The sequence below is a fragment of the Simochromis diagramma genome, unplaced genomic scaffold, assembly GCF_900408965.1.
Source record: "Simochromis diagramma unplaced genomic scaffold, fSimDia1.1 OVJJ01000745.1, whole genome shotgun sequence".
Classification (NCBI taxonomy): Eukaryota; Metazoa; Chordata; class Actinopteri; order Cichliformes; family Cichlidae; genus Simochromis; species Simochromis diagramma.
In genome coordinates, this window is record NW_024386850.1 from 45782 (window position 1) to 62744 (window position 16963).

The window sequence follows — 16963 nt, forward strand, 5'->3', positions numbered from 1 at the left end:
TGTCATGGGGCGAGAGGCGGGGTACACCCTGGACAGGTCGCCAGTCTGTCGCAGGGCCAACACACAGGGACAGACAATCATTCGCACTCACATTCATTCACAGCAAGAAGGTCCTGAGTTCAATTCCAACATCAGGCCGGGGTCTTTCTGTGTGGAGTTTGCATGTTCTCCCCGTGTTTGCGTGGGTTCTCTCCGGGTACTCCGGCTTCCTCCCACCATCCAAAGACATGCAGCTTGTGGGGATAGGTTAATTGGAAAATCCAAATTGTCACTAGGTGTGAATGTGCGAATGAATGTGTGGAACTGTACAAATGCATACAAAATAACGCTCACGTAAACATAACTGTGCACTAGTTTGCCCTTATTGCTGCAGTTTGTTTCAAATCACTTTGAAACAAACTGCAGCTCCACCACAACCACCCACACATGCAGGGCCTTGGAGTAGGGGTATGTCACCAGGGTGCAGAGGAGGCTACCCCCCCCCCCCCCCCCCGTCCCCTTCTGGCTGCCTCTGCCTCAATTTTATCCCACAACTTAGACATTCACATTACTCACATTCTCATTACACATACATATAGGATCTTGGGGGTGGGCACGATACACAAATTACCATCAGGGTGTACACCTCACCCCTGGCGTCGTTTCCCACCTCTCAATTTTGAATACACGTAGACATTGAGGGCTAGCAGGAGGGACTATGCACTTACCTGCTGCTCTCTGGCAGGTAGCTCCATGCCCTCCTGGGTTTTAAATGCACCTTAGAACACACATGCATCAACGCTACAATGAGCGGGTGGAGGGAGGTTTGCAGTCTTCTCTCACCCCCGTTCTCTGCGGCCTGCTGGAGCGGGGGGGCTAGGAGGAGGAGTTGGCCGTCCGATTGCGGTCTGGAGTGTGGGGCCTCCCTGCTGCTGCGGAGTCGGGGCGGTCTGCCTCTCCCCACCGCAGGGAAAAGGGTAACACCACCTGGGTCTGGGTGCAGTTCCCCCCTCCAGGGGCAAGGGTACCTAGACCCGGTTCGTAGAGTACGCTTGGGGAGTGTGATCGTGTGTACAGCGTCTCTTTATGTCTGTCTCCACGTTGGTTGAGTGTGGAGTAAGTGCATATGAGAGCATGAGGGTGGGAATGGATGTTTGTATCTGTGTGTGCCTGTATGTCTGTGTCTATATGTCAGGTTGGGTGTCAGGCGCCACCTCTTTGGGGACATCTTAGGCCCTCCAAGGTTTGGAGGTCTTTCTCCCCCCACCACCACTTCCCCTGCCAGTGGCGGACTCCCTCAGGTGTCGGTGCGTTGGTGGTTCTTTGTGTCTGGGGGTGGGCGTCCAGGTACACACCGGCTCACTCCTTGGCGGCCGCTTATCGGGGCCTGGAGCCTGGGGCTCGCTCGGGCCACTTCGGAGGTGGGGTGCCCCCGGCCTCTCGGCCTGGGGCTCGGTCACTCAGGCACAGCTGGCTGCCGGCGGAGCTCACGAGCGCGTCACTGCAACTCCCCCTGGCTTCTGCTCCGCGGCTGCTGAGTGAGCCCTCATCTGGGACTCTCCTTAGCTCTTTCTGGGACAGTGGCGCGGCTGCCCCTCTGTTGGTCTTCCTTGGTCTCTTGTGTTCTGAGGGCCTCTGGATGTCTGGAGCTTTGATCTCCTCCATACCTGCTTCATGCCCTGGAGGACGGGGCTGTGGCCCCCCCACACTCCCTAGCAGATCGTTACATGGAGAAACCTTTGGAATGCAAGCATGCTGATCCACACAGGTATGCACACAGGTGTACACACGGGTGTTCACAGACGCGGACTACAGCTTTCTTGGCTGCTGCCTCAAAGCACATTGTGCGCTGTCTATCTTGCGTGCTGCACAATATCGTTTATTATTTAGTATCTACTGATATCTACTGCTAGCTAGTTTATTGTGATGGGGCTGTTTTTTTTATTATGTTGCTCTTTGTTGTTTGCTTTCTCTTCTGTTTTTTTCTCCATACAGGTGACCCAGGTGTTTGTTTTTTTTTTGTTTGTTTGTTTGTTTTTTTCTTCCCCCCCTTCTCACCGTCTCTTCTCCCCTTTGGTTTTCTTTCTCTCCCTCTCTTTCTTTCATTCTTTCTCCCTGTCCTATCCCCCAGTCATGTCTGTCCCGGTTGTAGCAACTGAAAATAAAATAAATTCATAATTATAATAAAGGTCAATCAAATGGACCAATATGGTAAGGCCATGATGATCCACTTGGTAAAATAAATCCGCTTGGCATCTTTCTTGGCCTTAAGACAACAATTCTGATGGCTAAAGATCCAAATGGGACACAAAAAAAAAAGAAAAAAAAGAAAAAAGACAAAAGAAACAAATCACTTTGAATAAAGCTCAGCTTCTCTCAAGCTCTCTCTTACTCAGTACAACCTGAACATACTATGGACTCAGCAGACCGCGAGCTCTATGAGCGTCGGGAGGCAGCCTTCGCCCAACTGGAGGAAGAGCTCCGTTGAAAGCCGTGGCGTACTCCCGATTATGAGCGCATTTTCCACGGGACTCGGCTAGCTCTCAGAGGTCCCAAGAGCTGCCGAAAGTCCCCGCCTGTTGCGCTGCCTGCATCCAAGCCTCGTTCGCTTCAGGTGGGAGTCCTCCGTGTGGCTTCAGGCGCTCACGCTCCAGCCTCGGTGTCACCGTTCTGTGCACCAGGGGCTCAGTCGCTCGCTCCGCCAGCTTCCTCTGTTCGCCCGCCACCATAAACTGGACATCGCTAAGCAACTCACGGTGGTGAGTGACAATGACTCCTATTCTCACGTCCCGTCTGACATTAAAAGTAACAGCCTCACCTCTGATCCATGGGGAACTTCCCTTATGGATGATGACGTGGACTGGGAACAGTTATTTTGCTTTGCTCCCTCTGAGCAGAGAGAGATTAAAGACAATACCCACTCGCCTAAGTCCGCACATGCGGTTAAAGGAAAAACTGTGAACACTTCTACCAGGTCTACAACACTCAGTTCAGGTTCTGTCAGTTCAGGTTTTGTTAAGTCTGGTTCAGTCGTCCCCAAGTCAGCTCACTCTAAGACCGTTAAGCCAAGGACTTCAAAGACTGTTAATACCAAGACTGTAAAACATGAAGTGGACGGCGGGTTCATTTTTGATAGATCTGTTTTTGTCGACCCAGTTCATGTTGACCCTGAGCCTGTTAATTCTAAGACTGGTTTTTCTGAGCCTGCTCCTTTGCCTGTTCGTGTTTCTGCTGCCAGGGCAGCTCGGGCCCAGCGTACCCCTGCACCCGTAACAGTTTCTCGGGTGGGGGAGGCTGAGGCCCAGTTGGTCCCTGCTCTGGTTTCCAGGCCGGCTGAGGCTCTGTCCATTTCTGCACCCGTATCAGCTCCTCGGGTGGGAAGGGCAGTTGCCCAGCCGTTGCTGGTGCCTGTCCCGGCTTCCGGGGTGAGGGGGGCTGTGAACCAGTCCACCCCTGCACCCATGCCAGTCCCCAGGGTGAGGTCAGCCAGGATACAGCCCGTCTCCGCACCCGTACCTACTCCTCGGGTGGGAGTGGCTAGTGTCCAGCAGGTGCCTGCACCCGTTCCTGTTTCTACTGAAGGCTCAGGAGAATTCAGTCCACAACCAACACCACCATCACTACTGCATGCTTTTCAGTCTATAGCTCAGTCGTTAGCTCTGTTAGCAGCCCAGTCTGTAGTACACTTTCCTGTGCTTCCGTTAACTCAGCCCTTAGCCCACTGTGCAGCTCAGCCAGCTCCCCATTGTTCAGCTCAGTCATTTGTTCCATCACCCACTCAGCCTTCTGTTCAGCCAGTACTCTCTGCACCTACTGGTCCTGCCGCTGCTTCAGCTGGAGGGCCCGAGGAGCCCGTCCAGCCTCATGCCTCGTCAGCTGGAGGGCCCGAGGAGCCCGTCCAGCCTCCTGTCTCCGCTGGAGGGCCCGAGGAGCCCGTCCAGCCTCCTGTCTCCGCTGGAGGGTCCGAGGTACCCATTCAGCCACCAGCTGCTCCACCAGCAGCCTCATCCACGCCAGCTGCGGCCTTCGTGTCTCCGCCCACGCCGTTGCCTGGTCCGGCTTCTGCCTGTGCTACGCCTGGTCCGGCTTCATCGTCTGCGCCTGGTCCGGCCTCTGCTTCGGCTACGCCTGGTCCGGCCTCTGCTTCTGCGTCGCCTGGTCCAGCTTCTGCCTCTGCTTCGCCTGGTCCAGCTTCTGCCTCTGCTTCTGCTTCGCCTGGTCCAGCTTCTGCCTCTGCCTCTGCTTCGCCTAGTCCAGATTCTGCCTCTGCTTCGCCTGGTCCAGCTTCGGTTTCTGCTTCTGCTTCGCCTGGTCCAGCTTCAGCCTGTGCTTTGCCTGGTCCAGCCTCAGCATCAGCTCGTGCTTCGCTATCGTCAGGTCCACCATCGGCCTCTGCTTCGCCTGGTCCAGCTTCTGCCTCTGCTTCGCCTGGTCCGGCTTCGGTTTCTGCTTCGCCTGGTCCAGCTTCAGCCTGTGCTTCGCCTGGTCCAGCCTCAGCATCAGCTCCTGCTCTGCTATCGTCAGGTCCAGCATCGGCCTCTGTTCCTGCTTCGCCTGGTCCAGCTTCTGCCTCTGCTTCGCCTGGTCCGGCTTCGGCCTCTGCTTCGCCTGGTCCGGCTTCGGCCTCTGCTTCTGCTTCGCCTGGTCCGGCTTCGGCCTCTGCTTCTGCTTCGCCTGGTCCGGCTTCGGCCTCTGCTTCTGCTTCGCCTTGTCCGGCTTCGGCCTCAGCTCCTGCTTCGCCTGGTCCGGCTTCGGCCTCAGCTCCTGCTTCGCCTGGTCCGGCCTCGGCTTCTGCTTCGCCCTCGCCTAGTCTAGCTTCAGCCTCAGCTTCTGCTTCGCCTGGTCCGGCTTCGGCCTCTGCTTCGCCCTCGCCTGGTCCAGCTTCGGGCCTCTGTTTCTGTGTCAGCCTCGCCTGGTCCCGCGGCTGTTTTGCCGCCGCCCAAGCCACGTTTTGCCCCTCGGAATCGCCGGCCGCTTTCCGGGCCGTCAGCTGGACTTCGTTGCCATCGGGGTCGGCCGCCTGAACTGATGAATTGTGACCTGCTGTGCTCTCGACCTCTGGGTCGGCCCCCTGAGCTCATGGATTTTGGACTGCTGGACCGTTGGCCTCCTGGTCGGCCACCTGAACTTTTGAACTTTCTTTTGTTTTGCTGTCAACCTCCGGGGCGGCCACCTGAACTGCTTCGCCATTCGCTCCTGTGCTTGTGCTGGACATTTTGGGTTTTTTTGGCCTTGTTTCTGACTAGATGCCCTAAGGCCGTCCCTACCCCCATATCAACCACAATAGCGAAGGCAGAACTAAACCATGACCCCCCACCCCCACTAGGTGATGAAGCCAATCAAAGTAGTCCAGAGGGATTGATCAAATGTGATGGCAGAGGCTGTATCAAGACTAATGTGATCTATTAGGTGGTTTCTATATTGGTTAGAATTAAGATTATTTTTATTTTTCCAGTTAATGAGGACCATTTTCTTGGCAATGTATAGGGCCGTAAAAACAACGTGGGCTGTGTTTATTTCTGCAGTGACTTCATCCAAGTTGCCCAGCAAGCATACTAAAGGGGAGGCTGGAATGTTACATTTCCGACACTTTGATAAGTCGTCACATATCTTGCGCCAAAACTTCTGAACTAGTGGACAGAACCAAAGAGCATGGATATAATTGTCCGGTGTATTTGCTTGGCAGTGTGAGCAGTTGTTGGAAGGCGTATAGCCCATCTTGAACATCCTATGACCAATATAGTGCACTCTGTGTAATATTTTGTATTGTATTAATGGCAAACTGGGATTTCTGATCCATTGAAAGGTTTTTAAGCATATCTGAGACCAAAGGTTTTGGCGCCGCCCAAGCCGCTTTCCGGGCCGTCAGCTGGACTTCGTTGCCATCTGAGACCAAAGGTTTTGGTCTCAGATATGAACGATTATTTACACAGAGCTATACAGTAGTGCAGTTAAGATAAGTGAGATATAATTCCTACAGAGGCTATATAAAGTGCTATGTGATGTGAGTGTGCTCAGTTTACTTTTCCCCTGTCTCGTCAGCTGTGATTTCTCCCAGGTGTGTTCCCCTCCTGTCTCTCATTCATTGATTACTGCCATCTGTGTATTTAAGCCCTGTGTTTCTCTGTGTCAGTGTCGTGTCGTACCCTCAACTTGCTGTGTGTTTGTAATGTCCTGTCCTCCAGCACCTCGGTTTAGAGTTTTGTTTTTGTAAGTTTTATTTCGTGAATCATTCCTCCAGCAATAAAGCTGCGTTTTCAGTTTATTCCCATCTCCAAGAGTCCTGCAATTTTGGGTCCACCACTTCTGCTTGCCTGCCACACAGCCAACCATGACACAGTTTGGTAATGAAGTACTTAAACTACCACCTCACTGATTAGTTATTGCAGAGTGAGCTCAATTCAATTAATCGGGTCACAGTAGTTTAGCACTTCTACAGCAATCATGTAACCAGCATGACTGAGGAGGACACTGGGTGGACGGGCTTTGCAGGTCAGACTTTGAAACTAAAAAGAAGTCATTCATTAGCGTGTACAACTATTTTTAAAGCATGAGCCTAAAATTGCAAGACAAGTGCATATGTGTTGATGTTTGCGTTCACACTCAATGAATCTGAATCTTCTATTGTCATTATGCTAAAAGCAGTGAAAATATGCTGTCCCATTCAGTGCAAATAAAGAATCTGTGTTCACTGACAGGACAAAGCACTGAACATGATTTCATCTGTTAAACTGCAACTATACAACTTCTATTTCAGGAAAAGTAAACTAAAAACTAAAACATTTTTCTTCAGCTGTGATGGTCCTGAGTCCTGAGATTTTAGACCAGTGGAATTTAAAGTATCTTTTTAAGTTCATTGCTGCCTCTAACCACGACTGTCTTCATCAGTTTTAATGTCACTGTGACTCATATTCAAGCATTTTTGCTTGTCGCCTCTCCACTGCTGTATTCAGAATCAGAATCAGAATACTTTATTAGTCCCTAAGGAAATTATTGCAAGATGGCAGAAATACCACATGGTGACTCTGCTTATTTATATGTATACTCAATCATTTGCATCACTGTATTGACACCAATAAACTATACCAACAACTATACCCACATGACCTCGTAGAGCTAAACCTTGCAACACTAAGTATTTGATGGAGCCTATAATCTTCAGTAACCCATACCTTGCTTCCTCCTGTTTTCTGGCAACAGCTGGAGAAAGCTGTGAAGCTACAATGTTCCCACTTTGAGCACAGATGTTCATGGCATGGATATGTAACTGACTTTTTGCATGTCCTGAGAACCTGAAAAGAGCCTTTATCCAATTTCTAAAGCCTACATTCACAAAGGCAGGGTCACACTTGCTTGGATTGACTGATTTGAATAAACTTTGGCACAGTGAAAACACAGCACCCCTTGTAAAGTGGCACTGTAATGCAACCAAGGAAAAGTTGCGCTACTATAAACCTAGGATCAGGTTGTGCAGGCTTTGTGCAGGTGATGATGTCTGAAACATAAAATCCTTTTCTGTCCCCGTCATCTGTGGGTGACTGGTTCCTGACACGGGGCTCAAGTCCTTTTGGTAAACATGACAAGAAAACCTGTCACTCTCTGAGGGCCAGGGCAACAGCCAGGCCCTCAGAGAGGAAACCACACAAACCAAATCAGTGTTCTGACAGTGTGTGTTTGCATGCACAATTATTTTTGTTGATTTTTATGTTTGTTTCCTTGACATCCGTCCCTCCTGTGCAGCCGCCTTCTGTGCTTTCTCTCCCTCTCTTTGGTCATCTGACCCACTGTCACCTTTTCTCTCCCCTCAAGTCTATATACAGCACAATGCCCCCAACCAAACACACACACAAACACACCACTGCCATCATCAGTAAGCCCCCTTCCCCACATATACAGCACAGTGTTAACATCAAAGTTTGCTGTGATTTATGGTGGCAGACGTCAACGAATAGGGCAAATATTTCCTTTTCCTTACATTGCAATTATTTTACATTCAGTATTTCAGATTTTTTGCAGACAAGCTAAAGAACAGCGAACCAGATGTTTCTGTTAATCCTTAACTCACCGTTTCTGTCATAGACTACATCTGTTTGTAACAAACAAACCTACAACCACGCACCGTCATTCACCATATGTCGGTGTGTGCAGGCGTGTGCTCTGAACCTTACTGCCTATGCTCTGAACTAACCATCAGCAGCCAGCTGTCAATGACAGAGTTAAGCAGGAGGGATGGCAGATAGGTAAACAATGCCAAAACGTGTGACTGTATTGTAGCAAACAGCTCCTTAAGTTACAATTCAGTGAAACGGACATTGGTCCTACACAGTAGGCTACATCACTGGCAGCCTCTGGCTTTTCCTCACAGGAGACCAACTCCAGTCAACATATCATCACCTAACTTAACAACATGGGTATTTACCTCCTTTTAGTCAGGACTTCTTTTCTTTTTACAAGCGGTTGGTGTGAACCAACATTTAGGTTGGTGGCTGTAGCTCAGGTGGCAGAGCAGGTCAGCCACTAATCAGAAGGTCGGTGGTTCGATCCCAGGCTGCATGCCAAATATCCTTGGGCAAGATACTAACCCCATGTTTGCCTAGTGGTGGTCAGAGGGCCCGGTGGCGCCAGTGTCCGGCAGCCTCGCCTCTGTCAGTGCGCCCCAGAGCACCTGTGGCTACAATGTAGCTTGCTATCGCCAGTGTTTGAATGTGTGTGTGAATGACTGAATGTAGTGTAAAGCGATTTGTGGTCCTATGGACTAGAAAAGCGCTATACAAATGCAGGCCATTTACCAATTAAATAGTGTTGTCTGTCCGCATCTTTTCATGTCTGATGTCCCCTTAGTTCAGTTAGCAAGTTTTTAGTTAGCACCAGCGACTGTGCTAACAAACACACAGCAAATAGGTTTGGTAGAGAAAGCCGGTCGGATTATTAAACATGCAACTTTTTTGCTGGTAATAATTGAAATGATTAAAGAAAATCAACAAGCTATTTATGCAAGATAATTCATAATTTTATGGGGGGGGGGTCATAAAGACTTGTCTAAAGGGATGTCTAAAGAGTATTCAGTAGAGAACAAAGCAAGCTAAAACTAAAACTAAAAAAACCCAAAAACCACCATGTTAATAATTTTATTTTCTTTTTACAAATCAAATCAAATACCCCCCTAACACCCCTGGAAATTACGCGCCTGGATGTGTGACAAGTTCATCTACTAGTAGGCTATGGCACTTGGCCACAGGTGACAGTAGTGGACTGACCTCCATTTGCGACTGCTCCAGCTGCTGTGATGGTCAGTAGAACTGCTACAAATTGAAGATCATATGCAAGTTTTGGAAATTAAATCATGAATATTCCTAACTTGGATTTAGAACAAAAGATTTCTAACTCTCCTCCACGCTCAAAAACAGATGACAAACCAACAGACACACATGAGTCACTCATAAGGTCGACTCAATCACACTGGCTCTGTTTGTTACTAACCACAACCTCGTGCATGGGAGTAACACCAGGTAAACTCACGACACTTTTAAATATTTTGTTAAGGTAACCTCATAAATGTCACAGATGAAATATTTCGTGTTTATTTGCTGGTTTGTCGGTAGCGGCTCCTTAAAAGCAAGTCTACCACACATCTATTCGACCAGCGCCAGTTGATCTGCGACGCCAGTTAATCTGGAACACCAGCTTAAAGTCTACTGGTTCCTGCAGAATTGTTGTTGGTTTGTGTGTTCGAGTGGTGACTGGAAAGTCGCAGCCACTTGTGAGCAGCGACCGTGAATGAAATGTGTAATGATGCTGGAAAGCATGCAGTTCTATTATATTCTGTTTTACTTTTTTATCGCCTTTTGCTGGACTTCAATAAAACTTAAGCAGGCCCTTTTACTGGAGTAATTTTTTAACACTAGTGTCTCTACTTCTACTGAAGGACAGAATGTCTGTACCTTCACCAGACAGATGACAGATGATGAAGACATAAATGGAAGTATCCAGGAACTATTGTATTATTTAGCATTATGTCTGCCACTTACCATAGTAGAACTTTATGGAGGCAAAACTGAGCACAGCATTTATTTGGATACAAAAAGTGATCTATAATATTCACACTGTAAAGCTAATTTAACTATTCAATAGAAGTTCTTTTGTGAATAACTGATCACAGCTTGAACAATATTTTGATATGAAGACAAATATTCAACAAAGGCAGTGCCATTTTTTATTTGCTGATGATGGACTAAATGGGAAAAATTTTATTATGTTAATTTGTTATTTTTTTGATAATGTTATAAATTCAAGCAACGTGTGCATTGAACCCAGAGAGAAAACACTGAGAACAGCTGTACACAAAGTACCATGCGCCAGCTCGATTACATTTTTTATTATTATGTATGTATTTATTATGTACCAGCTCAGGTAGTATAAAGAAAAATGACGCGTAACCAGATGGTTTTTTTAGTAACTTTTTTTATTGCTCAAACACAAGAAAAATGCTTTGAAAAACAAAATTGCTGGGCAGCACACAGCCCTGGAGTGCTGCTAAAAACAAAGAAAGAAATTAAAAAGTGGCTAACGCGTGTTCAGGTTGTTTACTAAGCTCCAAAAGAAATGACAGAGTCAAAGGTAAAAAGACAAAAAAGCGACAGTCTTCCCCCTGCTGTGACTGACAGAGAAACAGCTCATGTGTGTTCAGTGAAATGTGTGTGATCATGAGACTAGTCATTGACATCCCCCAGACTGTAAAAGTATCACAGGAACACAGTCACCTTTGGCACTGCGTCACAAGCCAGCCATGGCTGATGACAGAATCACTGAACAAGTGGCAGCATGTTACTGATACGACATGTTAATGCTTTGGACCACAAACTCAAAGCAACACGAGCTTCAGGAATCGTTCGATGTTCTGTGATTACTTTGCAGTTTTAGAGAGATTCAAATTCATTGTTTAGCTACAGGTTAACAGTCTTCACAGCTAAGTTTTGCTTCCACCAAAGAGAAAAAATAATATTAGGGGCTTTCCTGAACATACTTAACACTAGTTGTTAGCCGTCTAAGACCAGAATGTCTCTTGCAAAGTGTACAGGTACATCATTTTCACAATCAACTGCAACATATCTGTTAGTGAGGAGATTACCACGATACTGGCATCTGCGTTTTCCGGGTACCTCATTCTTTAGTTCACACTTAACAACTTTGAACTTTTTGTGACTTATTGTCATTTTAAGTGTTTCATTTTTTTTTCCTTCAACACAAATGTTTTTGATCTCACTTGGATTATCAAGGATGAACGTGTTGGTATCTTTACAGCTATTTACATTGTAGATCTGTTTACTTTTTATAACCTTATCACAATCCTTTGCAGTCATCTTGGCGTTTATGTGCTGTCTTCTAAACTTGCCATAGCCGTCTTCTTTAAGCATTGAACTCTCAGAGGCAATGAGCAGCAAACAGAGGAACAGGATCCTCATTATTACCTGGTGAAGAAAGAACAGAAACAATATTCTGATTGAGAATTTTATCCAAAAAAAGCACAAATTTCTGCAACAAATATGTAATAAATTTGAGTCTACATGCTAACTTGTGGTTCCTAAAGTAGAATGGGAAGTGATAGGTTTGTAGCATAAACCTGTTCGCTGGAACGTTCAAGACAGTTTACTACACAGCAAAAAGTAAGACACAAGTAGGCAAAGTTCTTTGTGTTACTCATGCATGAGGGAGGCCTGCCTGGAGCCAAGTGTCGTTCCACCCACTTGACCTCCGTCAGACTCTCAGCCAGGTTCCCCATAGCACTCCTTTTATTGTGGTTACATGAATATGCATAGGGTCATTAACATATGAAGCTGGTGCCAGGAGTCTAGCGGTCCATCTGAACAAAAGGCTCTTACACTCATACAGATATACGTGTGTTTGCTATACCATATATCAGCAAGAGAAGACGCGACCTCTCCTAGGAGGTGTGTGACCTATGCCAGAACCCTCTGAAGAGGAGTGAACGCACCCCCCTCTTCATGCTACACAGAGTTGTTACAGACCTCCTAGGATGAGACATTCTTTCAATCTACAAATGAATATATACTTCTAAGCACATATAAATATATATTTCTAAGCATAAATGACAATCCAACAATACAAATCTAACAGGAAGCAGAGGCTTCAACTATCACCCAGCCCTCTCCTGTTGAGCCTGCTCCTATTCTGGCTTCAAGCCCAGCAAGAAGCGTCGGATCAGCTGCTGAATGATTGCTTAGTTACTTTGCTTTTGTCTTTGGGTGCTCAGGGACTTCTCATACACTCCTTCCCCTTCATTCATATTCTACTGTTACATACACTATGTTGCCAAAAGATTCTGTTCCTCTGCTTTCACACACACATATAAACTTGAATTGGTAAATGGTAAATGGCCTGTATTTATATAGCGCTTTACTAGTCCCTAAGGACCCCAAAGCACTTTACATATCCAGTCATCCACCCATTCACACACAGATTCACACACTGGTGATGGCAAGCTACATTGTAGCCACAGCCACCCTGGGGCGCACTGACAGAGGCGAGGCTGCCGGACACTGGCGCCACCGGAATTACATTAAAAATAGAATTACATCCTATTTTTAATCCATATGATGTCGGCCTCCCTGTAAATGCTTTCCACAGCGTTTAGGAGTGTATGGGGAATTTATGAGGTCAGCCACTGATCTCACACATTAACTTGCAGTCTCTGCTCTATTTATGAGCAGTTCTGTCAGGTTGAGATCAGGACTCTGTGCAGGCCAAACTCGCTCATCCATGTCTTTATGGATCTTGTTTTGTGCACTGGTGTGCAGTGACGTTGGAACAGGAAGGGGCCATCCCCAAACTGTTCCCACAGACTATGGAGCATGAACGTATCATAAGTGTTTTGGTGTGTAGAAGCATTAAGAGTATCTTTTACTGGAACTAAGGGGCCGAGTCTTAAATTGCTGTTGAATCTAAATGTCTTATAGTGAGACACATTAGAATTTTGATTTTGTCTTTTCACAAACTGATCGCCAGACAGAAATCTTTACATCACACAATGAAACAATTTGCAAGAACTTAAACGTCGACTCGGACATGAAATCATCATAAATGTAAACGCTGGAAGCTTTCCTCACCTCTCCTCGTGTATTGTGGCTTGGTCTGTAATAACAAATCTGTACTGCACATCTGAAAACTCAACTCAAGAACCTCACGACCTTTGCTGCACTAAAAGGCATCCAGCATGAGATTACCTTATTTTTGTTTCACTGATGAGTGAATGAGTGGTTGTTGGTTGGTTGGTTGGTTGGTTGGTTGGTTGGTTGGTTGGTTGGTTAACCTGCAGCGGTTCAGGCACAAGTGGGTCGTGTGGAGCAGCAGGTGAAAGGCTCTGAAGCTGGCGAAAGATTACAATAAATCAAATACATGACTGAATAGGCAACATCTGATAGTCAGTGTGAATGAAAATGAAAGATTATCTAACATAAAGACTGGTCTCAAACTGTACATGCATGTAGCTTATGCAGGATTTGTGTGCTCACAGAACCCAGATAATGTCAGCATGTTTTTAAGCCCATGTCTGGATTGTAAAAGTAGGTAAAGTGTGGCAGGAGCGAGGGTTGTTATACTTCCTTGGAGGTGTAGAACATGAGCCTGTTGAGAATTAAATATTTTTATTGTACAAACAAAACATTCTTACCGAATGAGGAGCGAAGACTCGAGATGAGCAGAGTGTAGCTGAGACACGCTGTTACGTTCAAGTCAGTCAAACTGGAACAAAGAACACTTGGTTCTTGTCACTTTGATTTTTATACATTTCAGCAGCACCGCCTTATGTAATCATTTAAATTATCACCTACATCACCAGTGCACCAGTTCTAAGAAAATGTACCACTTCTCTGTTTGTGTTTCAGAAACTTAATACCACATGACCACAGCATCACACAAATTTTGTCACTCATAGCTGGCTTTTCTACTGTTTTATGAAAAAAAATGTTTTCTTGCATATTTGCAGGCCAAACAATCAGGTTGAACGATCAGGCTTGACGCCTCCATTTCTACCTGTTCGTGTTTCCAAAGTAGAATCACTGTGGCGATCTCTTTAAAGGCTGGCTTTCATTGTTACATTGTGTTCATACCTAAATACTAAGAGAAAGTTCATATGTGTGTCCTCATTAGGGCCGAGATTTGTGTTGGTGTGTGGGACTGTTTCCTAAGGTTTATACCACAAACAGCAGAACTCTCTGCCTGGGAGGGATGTGAGATGGGCAAATGAACTGAATCATTTCTTCAACAGATTTGACTCAGCCATGAGGCAGTCTGCAACATCGGCTGCAGACTCACCCACCCCCACTGCTGCTGTTCCACCTCAGACACTTCACACCTCCTCTATTCACCCTGCTCACTCCCCCCCACCCCCAACAACAGCATCCAATACACACTCAACACAAGGCTCCAGCCTGTCTCTCTCAACCACCCAGGTTAGGAGGGAACTGAGGAGGATTAATGGCAAGAAGGCAGCGGGTCCAGATGGCATCAGCTCGAGGGTCGTCAGGTCCTGCGCGGACCAACTGTGTGGGGTGATGGAGCACCTCTTCAACCTGAGCCTGAGGTTGGGAAGAGTCCCACAGCTCTGGAAAACCTCCTGTGTTGTACCAGTGCCAAAGACTTCACGCCCCAAGGACCTCAACAGCTACAGGCCGGTGGCTCTGACATCCCACCTGATGAAGACCCTGGAGCGGTTGGTCCTGGCTCAGCTTCGGCGCCTAATAAGCTCATCACTGGACCCACTTCAGTTTGCCTACCAGCCTGGCATTGGAGCGGATGATGCCGTCATTCACCTCCTACATCGTTCCCTCGCTCACCTGGAGACCGCTGGAAGCACTGTGAGAATCATGTTCTTTGATTTCTCCAGTGCCTTCAACACTATTCTTCCCTCGGTTCTAAAGGACAAGCTGGTGAACTCTGGAGTGGACCATCACCTCACTACCTGGATCCTGGACTACCTCACCGACCGACCACAGTATGTGAGGACTCAGGGCTGTGTGTCGGACAGGGTCTTCTGCAGTACGGGAGCCCCATAGGGAACGGTTCTGGCTCCGTTCCTCTTCACCATCTACACTGCAGACTTCTCCCACAATTCCACCCAGTGCTTCCTGCAGAAGTTCTCTGATGACTCTGCAATAGTCGGCCTCATCACTGATGGGGACGACAAGGAGTACAGAGGACTGACCCAAGACTTTGTGGACTGGTGCCAGCTGAACTACCTCCAGATCAACGCCAGTAAAACCAAGGAACTGGTGGTAGACTTCCGCAGGCACAAGCATTCTCCACTGCAACCACTGAACATCCAAGGTATGGACATTGAGGCTGTGGACAGCTACAGGTACCTTGGTGTTCATCTGAACAACAGACTGGACTCATAACTCAGACGCCCTCTACAGGAAAGGGCAGAGCAGGCTGTACCTGCTGCGGAGACTCAGGTCGTTTGGAGTGGAGGGCCCACTCCTGAAGAAATTCTATGACTCTGTTGTGGCTTCTGCTATCTTTTATGGCGTGGTCTGCTGGGGCGGCAGCATCTCTGCTGGGGACAGGAAGAGACTGAACAGGGTGATCCGAAGGGCCAGCTCTGTTCTAGGATGCCCTCTGGACCCAGTGGAGGTGGTGAGTGACAGGAGAACGGCGGCTAAGCTGTCATCCCTGTTGGACAACATCTCCCACCCCATGCAGCAGACTGTGACAGCACTGAGCAGCTCCTTCAGTGGGAGACTGCGGCACCCACGGTGTGGGACGGAGAGATTTCGCAGGTCTTTCCTCCCCACTGCTGTCAGACTCCATAATAAAAACTTTAACTGATCAAGCACACACATCCATACATATGCAATAATACTAAGTGCAATAATCCTTTCTGTCATCGTTGTATTTTTACTCAGTTGTATATAGTATTTGTATTTGTATTCTATTTTTATCTTATTGTATATTTATTTTATTTTATTCTATTCTGTACAGTTGTGTACTGTATTTATTCTTATTGTATTCTAATTTTTGCCTCATAACTTTTGCACTGTCCACTTCCTGCTGTGACAAAACAAATTTCCCACGTGTGGGACTAATAAAGGTTATCTTATCTTATCTTATACTGTTACTGGTTATAATGTGACAATGTGTTTCAGCTATTTTACAGAGTAACACAAAAGTAGAATAGAATAGAATAATCCTTTAATTGTCCCACAAGGGGAAATTAGGTTGTAACAGCAGCCAAAAAGACAAATATACAAACAAACAGTACACAGGACACGGAACAGAAACATACACAATTTTTCTTACATATTTACATTAAGGACAATGGTTACTATAAACAGAGAGTACTGTACAGTTATTAAATTAAATAAAAATAATTACAGGTAAGAGGCAAACCAGGTTGTAGTGCGAGTTGGTTAATTAACTAACTTATGGCAGTTACAGCATTGATGTAAACATCTATGTTTGTTGGGAGCAGTTCTGATTGTACAGTCTGACAGCTGCAGGGAGGAAGGACCTGCGGAAACGCTCCTTCATGCATCTAGGATGCAGCAGTCTCTCACTGAAGGAGCTCTGCAGTTCAGCAACATTTACGTGCATGGGGTGGGAGACTCTGTCCATCAGAGATGTTATTTTGGCCAGAGTCCTTCTGTCTCCCACCACCTGCACTGGGTCCAGGGTGCATCCCAGAACAGAGCTGGCCTTCCTGATGAGTTTATCCAACCTCTTCCTCTCAGCTGCCGATAAACTGCTGCTCCAACATACCACACTGTAAAAAATGACAGATGTAATGAGTAAATAATGCATTGCAATACTTTTAAGAACACTGTTCTGTGTAATGCATTACTTTTTTGACTAGGTTCATGTTTCCCCAGTATTGAACTCTATAAGAACGGGCGATGCCTCCAACATGCACAAACATTTGACCCACAGCATGCAATTAATCTGCATGAATGTAATGCCTTTAATATGCTGC

The 16963-nt window shown here is 46.8% G+C and overlaps 1 long non-coding RNA gene across 1 annotated transcript; it reads right to left on the reverse strand.

The window, feature by feature from the left end:
- Nucleotides 1–11069: 11069 nt before the first annotated feature.
- LOC120732052 lies at nucleotides 11070–14101 on the reverse strand. The gene is made up of 3 exons (XR_005695505.1): nucleotides 13667–14101; nucleotides 13221–13363; nucleotides 11070–11447 (listed from the first exon to the last, which is right to left on the reverse strand). It is a non-coding gene; the product is annotated as an uncharacterized LOC120732052 (long non-coding RNA).
- Between the last annotated feature and the right edge of the window lie 2862 nt (nucleotides 14102–16963).